Genomic DNA, 11,648 nt, shown 5'->3' with positions numbered 1-11,648 from the left:
GGAACCACAGATCACAAGAATATAGAAAGCCCACTCCAGACACAGCAATCTAAACAAGATGAAAAGGCAGAGAAATACCCAACAGCTAAAGGAACATGAAAAAATCCCACCAAGTCAAACAAAAGAGGAGGAAATAGGGAATCTACCTGAAAAAGAATTTAGAATAATGATAATAAAAAAAATGATCCAAAATCTTGAAAAAAAAATGGAGTTACAAATAAATAGCCTGGAGACAAAGATTGAGAAGATGCAAGAAAGGTTTAACAAGGGCCTAGAAGAAATAAAAAAAAGTCAATTAAAAATTAATAATGAAATAAATGAGATCAAAAACACTCTGGAGGGAACCATGAGTAGAATAACAGAGACAGAAGATAGGGTAAGTGAGTTAGAAGATAAAATGGTGGAAATAAATGAAGCAAAGAGGAAAAAAGAAAATAGAATCAAAAGAAATGAGGACAACCTCAGGGACCTCTGGGACAATGTGAAACGCCCCAACATTCGAATCATAGGAGTCCCAGAAGAAGAAGACAAAAAGAAAGGCCATGAGAAGTTACTCGAGGAGATAATAGCTGAAAACTTCCCTAAAATGGGGAAGGAAGTAGCCACCCAAGTCCAAGAAACCCAGAGAGTCCCAAACAGGATAAACCCAAGGCGAAACACCCCAAGACACATATTAATCAAATTAACAAAGATCAAACACAAAGAACAAATATTAAAAGCAGCAAGGGAGAAACAACAAATAACACACAAAAGAATTCCCATAAGGATAACAGCTGATCTATCAATAGAAACCCGTCAGGCCAGAAGGGAATGGCAGGACATACTTAAAGTAATGAAAGAGAATAACCTACAACCTAGATTACTCTACCCAGCAAGGATCTCATTCAGATATGAGGGAGAACTCAAAAGCTTTACAGACAAGCAAAAGCTGAGAGAATTCAGCACCACCAAACCAGCTCTGCAACAAATACTAAAGGATCTTCTCTAGACAGGAAACACAGAAAGGTGGTATAAAAGTGAACCCCAAACAACAAAATAAATGGCAACGGGACCATACCTATCAATAATTACCTTAAATGTAAATGGATTGAATGCCCCAACCAAAAGACAAAGGCTGGCTGAATGGATACAAAAGCAAGACCCCTATATATGCTGTCTACAAGAGACCCACTTCAAAGCAAGGGACACATACAGACTAAAAGTGAAGGGCTGGAAAAAAATATTCCACGCAAATGGAGACCAAAAGAAAGCAGGAGTCGCAATACTCATATCAGATAAACTAGACTTTCAAATAAAGGCTGTGAAAAGAGACAAAGATGGACACTACATAATGATCAAAGGATCAATCCAAGAAGAAGATATAACAATTATAAATATATATGCACCCAACATAGGAGCACCGCAATATGTAAGGCAAACACTAACGAGTATGAAAGAGGAAATTAATAGTAAAACAATAATAGTAGGAGACTTTAATACCCCACTCACAACTATGGATAGATCAACCAAACAGAAAATGAACAAGGAAACACAAACTTTAAAGGACACAGTGGACCAGCTAGACCTAATTGACATCTATAGGACGTTTCATCCCAAAACAATCAACTTCACCTTTTTCTCAAGTGCACACGGAACCTTCTCCAGAATAGATCACATCCTGGGCCATAAATCTAGTCTTGGTAAATTCAAAAAGATTGAAATCATTCCAGTCATCTTTTCTGACCACAGTGCAGTAAGATTAGATCTCAATTACAGGAAAAAAATTATTAAAAATTCCAACATATGGAGGCTAAACAACACGCCTCCGAATAACCAACAAATCATAGAAGAAATAAAAACAGAAATCAAAATATGCATAGAAATGAATGAAAATGAAAACACAACAACCCAAAACCTATGGGACACTGTAAAAGCAGTGCTAAGGGGAAGATTCATAGCATTACAGGCCTACCTCAAGAAACAAGAAAAAAGTCAAATAAATAACCTAACACTACACCTAAAGCAACTAGAGAAGGAAGAAATGAAGAACCCCAGGGTTAGTAGAAGGAAAGAAATCGTAAAAATTAGGGCAGAAATAAATGCAAAAGAAACTAAAGAGACCATAGCAAAAATTAACAAAGCTAAAAGCTGGTTTTTTGAAAAAATAAACAAAATTGACAAACCATTAGCAAGGCTCATTAAGAAACAAAGGGAGAATAACCAAATTAACAAAATTAGAAATGAAAATGGAGAGATCACAGCAGACAACACTGAAATACGAAGGATCATAAGAGACTACTACCAGCAGCTCTATGCCAATAAAATGGACAACTTGGAAGAAATGGACAAGTTCTTAGAGAAGTATAACTTTTCCAAAACTGAACCAGGAAGAAATAGAAGATCTTAACAAACCCATCACAAGCAAGGAAATCGAAACTATAATCAGAAATGTTCCAGCAAACAAAAGCCCAGGACCAGATGGCTTCACAGCTCAATTCTACCAAAAATTTAGAGAAGAGCTAACACCTATCTTACTCAAACTCTTCCAGAAAATTGCAGAAGAAGGTAAACTTCCAAACTCATTCTATGGGGCCACCATCACCCTAATTCCAAAACCAGACAAAGATGCCACAAAAAAAGAAAACTACAGGCCAATATCACTGATGAACATAGATGCAAAAATCCTTAACAAAATTCTAAATTTTGCACCCAAGGTACGTGCCTCCACTTACCGTGGGTTGCCATTTCCTTCTCCAATAGGGAGGGTCCACTGTAAAGTTACATACAGATTTTCCACTATTTGGTAGGTTGGTGCACCTAATGCCTGCATTGTTCAAAGGTCAGCTCTACATAGGGGCCCCCATTTTTCCTTTTGTCTTGGGTTCCAATGTGGCTCAGTGCACCTTACTTGTACTGAACCTCACCTTAATCCTGGCCATATGCATGGTTAATTTTTGTTGTTCAGTCACTAAGTCATGTCTGACTCTTTGTGATCCCATGGACTGCAGCACGCCAGGCTTCCCTGTCCTTCACTATCTCCTGAAGTTTGTGCCAACTCATGTCCATTGAGTCTGTGATGCTATCTAACTATCTCATCCTCTGTCACTGCTTTCTCCTCCTGGGCTCTATGTTTTTCAGCATCAGGGTTTTTTTTGTTTTTGTTTTTTAAATTTTTTTTTACTGAGTCAGCTCTTTGCATCAGGTTGCCAAAGTACTGGACCTTCAGCTTCAGCATCAGTCCTTCCAATGAATATTCAGGATTGATTTTGTTTAGGATTGACTGGTTTGATCTCCTTGCAAGTCCAAGGGATTCTCAAGAGTCTTCTTCAGCACCACAATTTGAAAGCATCAATTCTACTCCTTTTCAAAAAATGGAAACAAGACATTTCAGTGTAATAAGTGTACCATTATTTATTTATTGTCCTATTGATGAACATGGAAGTTGTAAAAAATTTTTTTACTATTGCCATGGTGTAGCAATGAATATTCTTATAGATTATATCTATAGGTTTTCATGTGGAACCACCAGCTCTGGAGGCTGATCATTTATTTTTATGTTTTCCAATCAATACAAAACTACTTTATTTTAATATGATACTGATTTTCATTTTTTTTACCTTTGAACATTTGTGCATACATATATTGGCCATTTTTTTTTTCTTGTAGTGTGAATTGCCTATTTTGATTCTTTGCACATTTCCTATTTTTTCTTATTCATTTATGCCAACTTTTAGTATTCACAGTCTTCCCTGGTGGCTCAGATAGTAAAGAATCTGCCTGCCAATGCAGGAGACTTGGGTTTGATCCCTGGGTCAGGAAGATCTCCTGGAGAAGGAAATGGCAACCCACTCCAGTATTCTTGCCTGGGAAATCACCATGGACAGAGGAGCCTGGCAGACTACAGTTCATGGGGTCGCAAAGAGTTGGACACAACTGAACGACTAACACTTTGGTATTTAAGCATGTCAACTTTTAGTGTATTACATGCTTTGTAACTTTTTTCCCTAAGATTTTTATTTATGCTTGACTACATTTTTGCATAATTAAATTGTTCAATTGTTACTGCTTATGAAATATGATTTTATTATTACAGGAAGAGCTTTCCAACCTCCCAGACATTTTCTTTAATTTTTTCTTAAGGTTTGAATTTTAATTCTTAACATTTTTGTAGTTTTTAAAACAAGTACATCTTTATTTGGAATTTCTGTTTTTTTTTTTACTGAGATGGGAACTGATTTTATTTCCTTAACAACAATAACGTAGTCCAACAGCCCAATACCATTGATTGAATAGGTCTTCCTTTCTTCACTAAGTTACAAGGCTACTTTGTCATATTCCCTCCGCTCTCTTTGATTTCTCCTGTGTGCAGGATCTTAGTTCCCTGACCAAGGATAGAACACAATCCCCCTGCAGTGGAAGGGTGGAGTCTTAACCATTCGACCACCAAGAAGTCCCAATTTTATCACATTTAAAATTCCAAATATAGGCATTTCTAGTCTCTTTATTAAACAGTACTCATTCGCTCAATAACAGTAACTAGTGTTTAGTTTTTCTATGCCAGGCAGTTTACAGAAAGTATTTAATTTAATCCTTGAAAAATAAGAATGAATAGTTCATTTCACAGATACGGCTACATTTTTGAGATGTGAAAAACCTGCTTTTTGTTAATAATCAGAAAGTTGGAAAAAAAATCAGAATTTGAACCTGAGGAAGGCTTCCCAGATGATAAATATTTAAACTTGGCTTGAGCAAAGCTATGAAGATTGGAAAACTCAGATTTAGTGTGGAGAATGGATTATGGTCTAATTCAGCTGTGCTAGAGTGCCTAAAGGGGACTGAAGCTGGAGAAGAGAGTAACAGTGGGATTGTGGAAGGCTTTGCATGCTAATCGTTATATAGCTTTTCACAAAGATGGAGCCAAAGGTGAAGAAGGAAGCCTCTGCTCCTCCAAAAACTGAAGCCAAAGCAAAGGCTTTGAAGGCCAAGAAAGCAGGGCTGAAAGAAGTCCACAGCCACACACACACACACACACACACACACACAGATCCAGACATCACCCATTTTATGATGACCCAAAACACCGAGGCTCTGGAGGCAGCCTCAGAAGAACACCTGTAAGGGGAAGCAAGCTTGATCACTATGCCATCATCAAGTTCTCTCTCACTACTGGGTCAATCATGAGGAAGACAGAAGAACATAACACACTGTGTTCATTGTGGATATCAAGGCCAACACATGCCAGGTCAGACAGGCTGTGAAGAAATTCTATGACATTGAAGTGGCCAAAGTGAACACCCTGATCTGGTTTGATGGAGAGAAGAAGGCATATGTTCTACTGACTCCTGACTATGGTGCGTTGGATGTTGCCAATAAAATTGGGATCAACTAAGCCTAGTCCAGCTAGCTAATTCCAAACATATATATTTAAACATTATATTTAGATTATCTGTCTATCTAAATCTATATGTCTATGTATATTGTTGTTGTTCAGTCGCTGAGTTGTGTCTGACTCTTTGTGACCCTATGGACTGCAGCGTGCCAGATTCCCTGTCTTTACTGTCTCCTGGAGTTTGCTCAAATCCATGTCCATTCGAGTCAATGATGCTATCAAACCATCTCATCATCTGCTGCACCCTCTTCCTTTTGCCTTCAGTATTTCCTAGCTTCAGGGTCTTTTCCAATGAATCAGATCTTCGCATCATGTGGCCAAAGTATTGGAACTTGAGCATTAGTCCTTCCAATGAATAGTCAGGGTTGATGTCCCTTAAGATTGACTGGTTTGATCTCCTTGCAGTCCAAGGGACTCTCAAGAGTCTTCTCTAGCACCACAATTCAAAAGCATCAGTTCTTTGGCACTCAGACTTCTTTGTGGTCCAGCTCTCACATCTGTACATGACTACTGGAAAAACTATAGCTTTGGCTATTTGGGTGGACATTTATTGGCAAGGTGATGTACTGCTTTTTAATATGCTGTCTATGTTTGTCATAGCTTTCCTTCCAAAGAGTAAGCATCTTTTAATTTCATGGCTGCAGTCACTATCTGAAGTGATTTTGGAGCCCAAGAAAAGAAAATTTATCACTGCTTCTACTTTTCCCCCTTCTTTTTTCCTTGAAGTGACGGGACTAGATGCCATGCTTCATTTTTTTGAATGTTGAGTTTTAAGCCAGCTTTTAACTTTCTTCTTTCACCCTCATCAAGAGGCTCTTTAGTTCCTCTTCACTTTCTGCCATTAGAGTGGTATCATCTGCATATCTGAGGTTGTTGCTATTTCTCCTGGCAATCTTGATTCCAGCTTATGATTCATCCAGCCTGGCATTTTGCATGATGTACTCTGCATGTAAGTTAAATAAGCAGGGTGACAATATACTGATGTTGGCAATTTGATCTCTGATTCCTCTGCCTTTTCTAAATCCAGCCTGTACATCTGGAAGTTCTCAGTTCACATACTGTTGAAGCCTAGCTTGGAGCAAGTATTTTGAGCACCACCTTACTAGCATGTGAAATGAGAACAATTGCCTTTCATTGGGATTGGAATGAAAACTGACCCTTTTGAGTCCTGTGGCCATTGCTGAGTTTTCCAAATTTGCTGATATATTGAGTGCAGCACTTTAACAGTATCATCTTTTAGGATTTTAAATAGCTCAGCTGGAATTTCATTGCCTCCACTAGCCCTGTTTGTAGTAATGCTTCCTAAGGTCCACTTGACTTCACACTCCAGGATGTCTGGTTCTAGGTGAGTGACTACACCATCATAGTTATTCAGATCACTAAGACTTTTTTTTTTGTATAATTCTGTGTATTCTTGCCACCTTGTCTTAATCTCTGCTGTTAGATAGGTCTTATTGTTTCTGTCCTTTATCATGCCCATCCTTGCATGAAATGTTCCCTTGATATCTATATTTTCTTTAAGAGAAAAAAATATATATACTTTCCCTGGTGGCTCAGCTGGTAAAGAATCCACCTGCAATGTGGGAGACTGGGTTCGATCCCTGCATTGGGAAGATCCCCTGGAGAAGGGAATGGCTACCCACTCTAGTATTCTGGCCTGGAGAATTCCATGGACTGTATAGTTCATGGGGTTGCAAAGAGTCAGACACAACTGAGTGACTTTCACTTTCACTTATATATATATATATATATAATTATGTAAGGTTTGTAAGAGGAAACATAGAAAGAGCTGTTGTTGTTTTGAGCATACCACCCAGGCTGCGGTACAGCTGGTGGCTGTGGAAAGGTTGAGGTTGGGAAGCTAGAAGAAGAAGAGACTAGATTAGTTATGAAGTTATCGCAACAGAATGGGTGAAGGATGGCCAAAGCCTGAGTAGAAGCATGTAAGTGAGAATGGTAAGTTATGTCTGTATTCTAGACATTGCTGAGTTGTGATCAGGAACCTATGTCTATATTTATGTTTGCAGTGCTAGGCTAGGAAGTGAAAGCCTAGCATTGTATATGCTAAGTCAAGGCATTAGTGATTGATTTCATTATCTAATGTTCAACTTTAGTGAAACTTATGGCTGATTCTGCTCAATGACTCCTAATTTCTGTGGTCTTCATAGACAGACTTCAAAAGCAGGCATGTTTGGTGTTAACCTCACCACCTTCCACCTCATTGTGTTTGTTCTACTTGGTATACTAGGACTGAAGAACTACCACACCTGGCTCTCCATCCCCTTCTGCCTGCCGTACATCACTGCAGCCTGGGGAAATGGAGCCCTCATGCTTGTTGTCCTCAATGAATGCACTCTCCATGAACCCTACATATGTCTTCCTATCCATGCTGGCTGATACTGACATTCTGCTGTCCACCACCACTGTGCCCAAGGCTCTTGCTATCTTCTGGTTCCATGCTGGGGAGATTGCCTTTGATGCCTGCATCACTAAGATGTTTTTCATCCATGTTGCCTTTGTAGCTGAGTCAGGAATCCTTCTGGCCATGGCATTTGACTGCTACGTGGCCATTTGTACTCCTTTGAGGTACACAGCTGTCTTAACTCCTCAGTTCAGTTCAGTTGCTCAGTCATGTCCAACTCTTTGTGACCCCATGGACTGCAGTGCACACCAGGCCTCCCTGTCCATCACCAACTCCCAGAGCTTGCTCAAACTCATGTCCATTGAGTCAGTGATGCCATCCAACCATCTCATCTTAACTCTTACTGCAATCATAAAAGTGAACCAGGCAATATGGGGACGGAACCCTGGGGCAGTTTTCCCTATCATATTCTTGCTGAAGAGGCTGTCATACTGTTGAGCCAATGTCATACATTCCCCCACTCATACTGTGAACTCATTGGGATAGCCAAACTGGCCTGTGCTGGCATCACTGTCAATATCTGGTATGGCTTCTCAGTGCCAATGGCATCAGTTTTGGTAGATGTTGCACTCATTGATATTTCCTACACTTTGATCCTCCAAACCGTGTTTAGACTTCCTTCCCAGGATGCCTGGCACAAGGCTGTCAATACTTGTGGTTCCCACATTGGATTCATTCTATTTTTCATCCCATCCTTTTTCACTTTCCTGACCTATCACTTTGGCAAGAACATTCCCCACCATATCCACATCCTTCTGGCAAATCTCTATGTGTTAATTTCCCCCGTGCTTAATCCCATCAGCCATGGAGCAAAGATCAAGGAAATCAGGGACAGTGTTCACATCTTATCTGTTGTGGGAAAGTCTTGAGAAAGCTCCTGGCTCCTTTACAGTTTTCAAAACAACGGGAGAAAAGAGAACTTACGAAGTTCCCAAATTTAGATGCGATAGTGTGTTGCAGAAGAATGCACATGGGCTTTGGAATAAAATGCATCTGTATTTAAATCCTGGCTCCCTTACTTTCTGATTTTTGACCATGGGTAGATTCCCACTTCTTGGAAATTTAGTCCTAACCTATAAAATGAAACATTGTATCTAGGCTCTACAGCTTAAATTAAATCTGTAAACAACATGGTACATTGCTTAGCATTTAGTGGACTCTCAATGTTAGCTAGAATTCTAACTTGAAGTTTGTTGCCTGAGGAAGATGTTTTAGATTTCATGTATATGAGATTTCCAATGTTTCCAGAGGTTCCACTGCTTCCTGCTTATCTTCCAAGAACATCATCACCTCCAACACCACTGCCATCATAATCACAAGTTTATTTTACAAATCAAATTAGATAATGAATATAAAAGAGTGTTTTAAAAATTATACTGTTGGAGTATGGAGGTTCCTTTAAAAACTAAGAGTACAGCTACCATACAACCCTGCAATCCAACTCCTAGGCATATATCTACAGAAAAACATGATTTGAAAGGATACATGCAGCCTCATGTTCATTGCAGCACCACTTACCATAGCCAAGATATGGAAACAATCTAAATGTCCATTGACAGCAGAATGAATAAATATGAATAAATATGAAATATGAAGCATTAGAGTGAAATAAATTAGACACAAAGACATGTACTAGAAAGCTTACATGTGGAATCTAAAAAAACCAAACTCACAGAAACAATGGAATTGTGATTACCAGTGTCTGGGAAGTGGGAGAAATGGGAAAATGTTGGTTGACGTGTACAAACTTCCAGTCTTTAAGACAATTAAGTTCTGGGGATCTAATGTACAATATGATAACTATAGCTAATAATGCTGTATAATACACTTGAGAATTGCTTACAGAGTAGATCTTAAATATTCTTACCACACACAAAAAAATGATAATCATATGTTGGGGTAGAGGTGTTAGCGATACTATAGTGATCATTTTGAAATATATGAGAGTATCAAGTCAACATATTGTGCATGTTGACTTACATAAAGTCATGTAAGTTTATACATGTGCATAAACTTACACATGTTATATGTCAGTTATTTCTCAACAAGCCTGGGAAAAAACACTTGGAGGAAAGCCATCAGTAGTCATTCAACCTACAATATTATCAGTTTTTCCTTTTCTGTGTGAATGGCAAGTAATGTTTTATTGTGTCAAATAACTAAAAATTTGAAGTTGTATGCTTACTAATACAGTCACCAATTTTCATAATTTTTGAATAATGAAAAGCATATTTAACTAACAGGATTTAATGAAGATTAAATGAGATTGTGTTTGGGGCAATTCTTAAGCTGCCAAGTACTCTATAGACTATTACAATTATTCTTTGCCCCCTCCAGATGGATACATGAAAGCAGTTGGGTTAACCTGGAAGCCTCTTCAGTGATTAGTTCTCTTCTGCTCCTACACTTAGGAGTCTGAAATTGCTGATCATTGGTGGAAGAGTCAGCATGACTTGTTGGAAAAGAATGCAACTTCTCTTCACACAGCTATCTTTAAACACAGCTCTCAAGTCCACCCATCCTGGCTTAAGGGCTGATTACTTGAGGTTTTCTGCTTTTATGTCCTGCTCTACATTAAACTACATATTCTGAGTGGTCACCTAATGGTTCCTACCACTGTTCCACAGCACTGGAGAATCTGTCTTCCAAGGAGCTGATGATACCCATGTGTGAATTCATCCACAAGCCTCATGAAGTCTGTCCTCAGTACATAGTCCAGAATTATATATATATATATATATATATATATATATATATATATATATAGAGAGAGAGAGAGAGAGAGAGAGACCCTAAATTTATTGTCCTATGAGTCATTCACATAGAATTTGTTAGGCTGCACTGGGGTTCAGAGTCTGTGCTAGACACACTGACTTTTACGCAGGTTCAGTGGAGAGAGAAAAATGGTAAAAATTCATTTAGACCACCCCCTCCCCCGCATCCCCTACCAAAGGCATTTGGAATTATTTGTCCAAGCTTTGAATTTTATTGCAAAAATTTAAAAATTACTCCTTTATGGACTGTACGTGTTTCCCTGGTAACTCAGTTGGTAAAGAATCTGCCTATAATTCAGGAGACCCAGGTTCGATCCCTGGGTGGGGAAGATCCCTTGGAGAAGGAATGGCTATATACTCCAGTACTCTTGCCTGGAAAATCTCATGGACAGAGAAGGCTGGAAGGATGTACATTCAATGTAAAATTTCTTCTATTCTCTTTCAATTTCATCAACATCCTAGTTACATATGGTAATAGGGTTGTTCCCAGTGTACAAATGAGAGAAAAAAGGAGGTTAGATAAATTGCAAAGACACTGTTCTGTGTTTTGTGTTGCAGTTAACCAAAATAGAACACAGGTTGTAAGTAAAATTGGAGCTTACTATCTTACCAGATTGAAGAAAGACTAACAAACTAAGAAGGGTAAGGATATGAAGTCTAGTCAAGGCTATGGTTTTTCCAGTAGTCATGTATGGATGTGAGAGTTGGACTATAAAGAAAGCTGAGCACAGAAGAATTGATGCTTTTGAACTGTGGTGTTGGAGAAGACTCTTGAGAGTCCCTTGGACTGCAAGAGAGATCCAACCAGTCCATCCTAAAGGAGATCAGTCCTGGGTGTTCATTGGAAGGACTGATGTTGAAGCTGAAACTCCAATACTTTGGCCACCTGATGCGAAGAGCTGACTCATTTGAAAAGACCCTGATGCTGGGAAAGATTGAGGGCAGGAGGAGAAGGGGATGACAGAGGATGAGATGGTTGGATGGCATCACTGACTCAATGGACATGAGTTTGGGTAAACTCCGGGAGTTGGTGATGGACAGGGAGGCCTGGTGTGCTGCGATTCATGGGGTCACAAAGAGTCAG

At 39.0% G+C, this 11,648-nt stretch overlaps 1 pseudogene; it reads left to right on the top strand.

The window, feature by feature from the left end:
• Positions 1-7,555: 7,555 nt before the first annotated feature.
• LOC110144702 (olfactory receptor 52B2-like) lies at positions 7,556-8,659 on the top strand (annotated as a pseudogene).
• Positions 8,660-11,648: the final 2,989 nt, after the last annotated feature.

This window comes from Odocoileus virginianus, unplaced genomic scaffold (assembly GCF_023699985.2).
Source record: "Odocoileus virginianus isolate 20LAN1187 ecotype Illinois unplaced genomic scaffold, Ovbor_1.2 Unplaced_Contig_20, whole genome shotgun sequence".
In the NCBI taxonomy this organism is placed as follows: Eukaryota; Metazoa; Chordata; class Mammalia; order Artiodactyla; family Cervidae; genus Odocoileus; species Odocoileus virginianus.
This window is presented reverse-complemented; position numbering and strand designations above follow the sequence as displayed.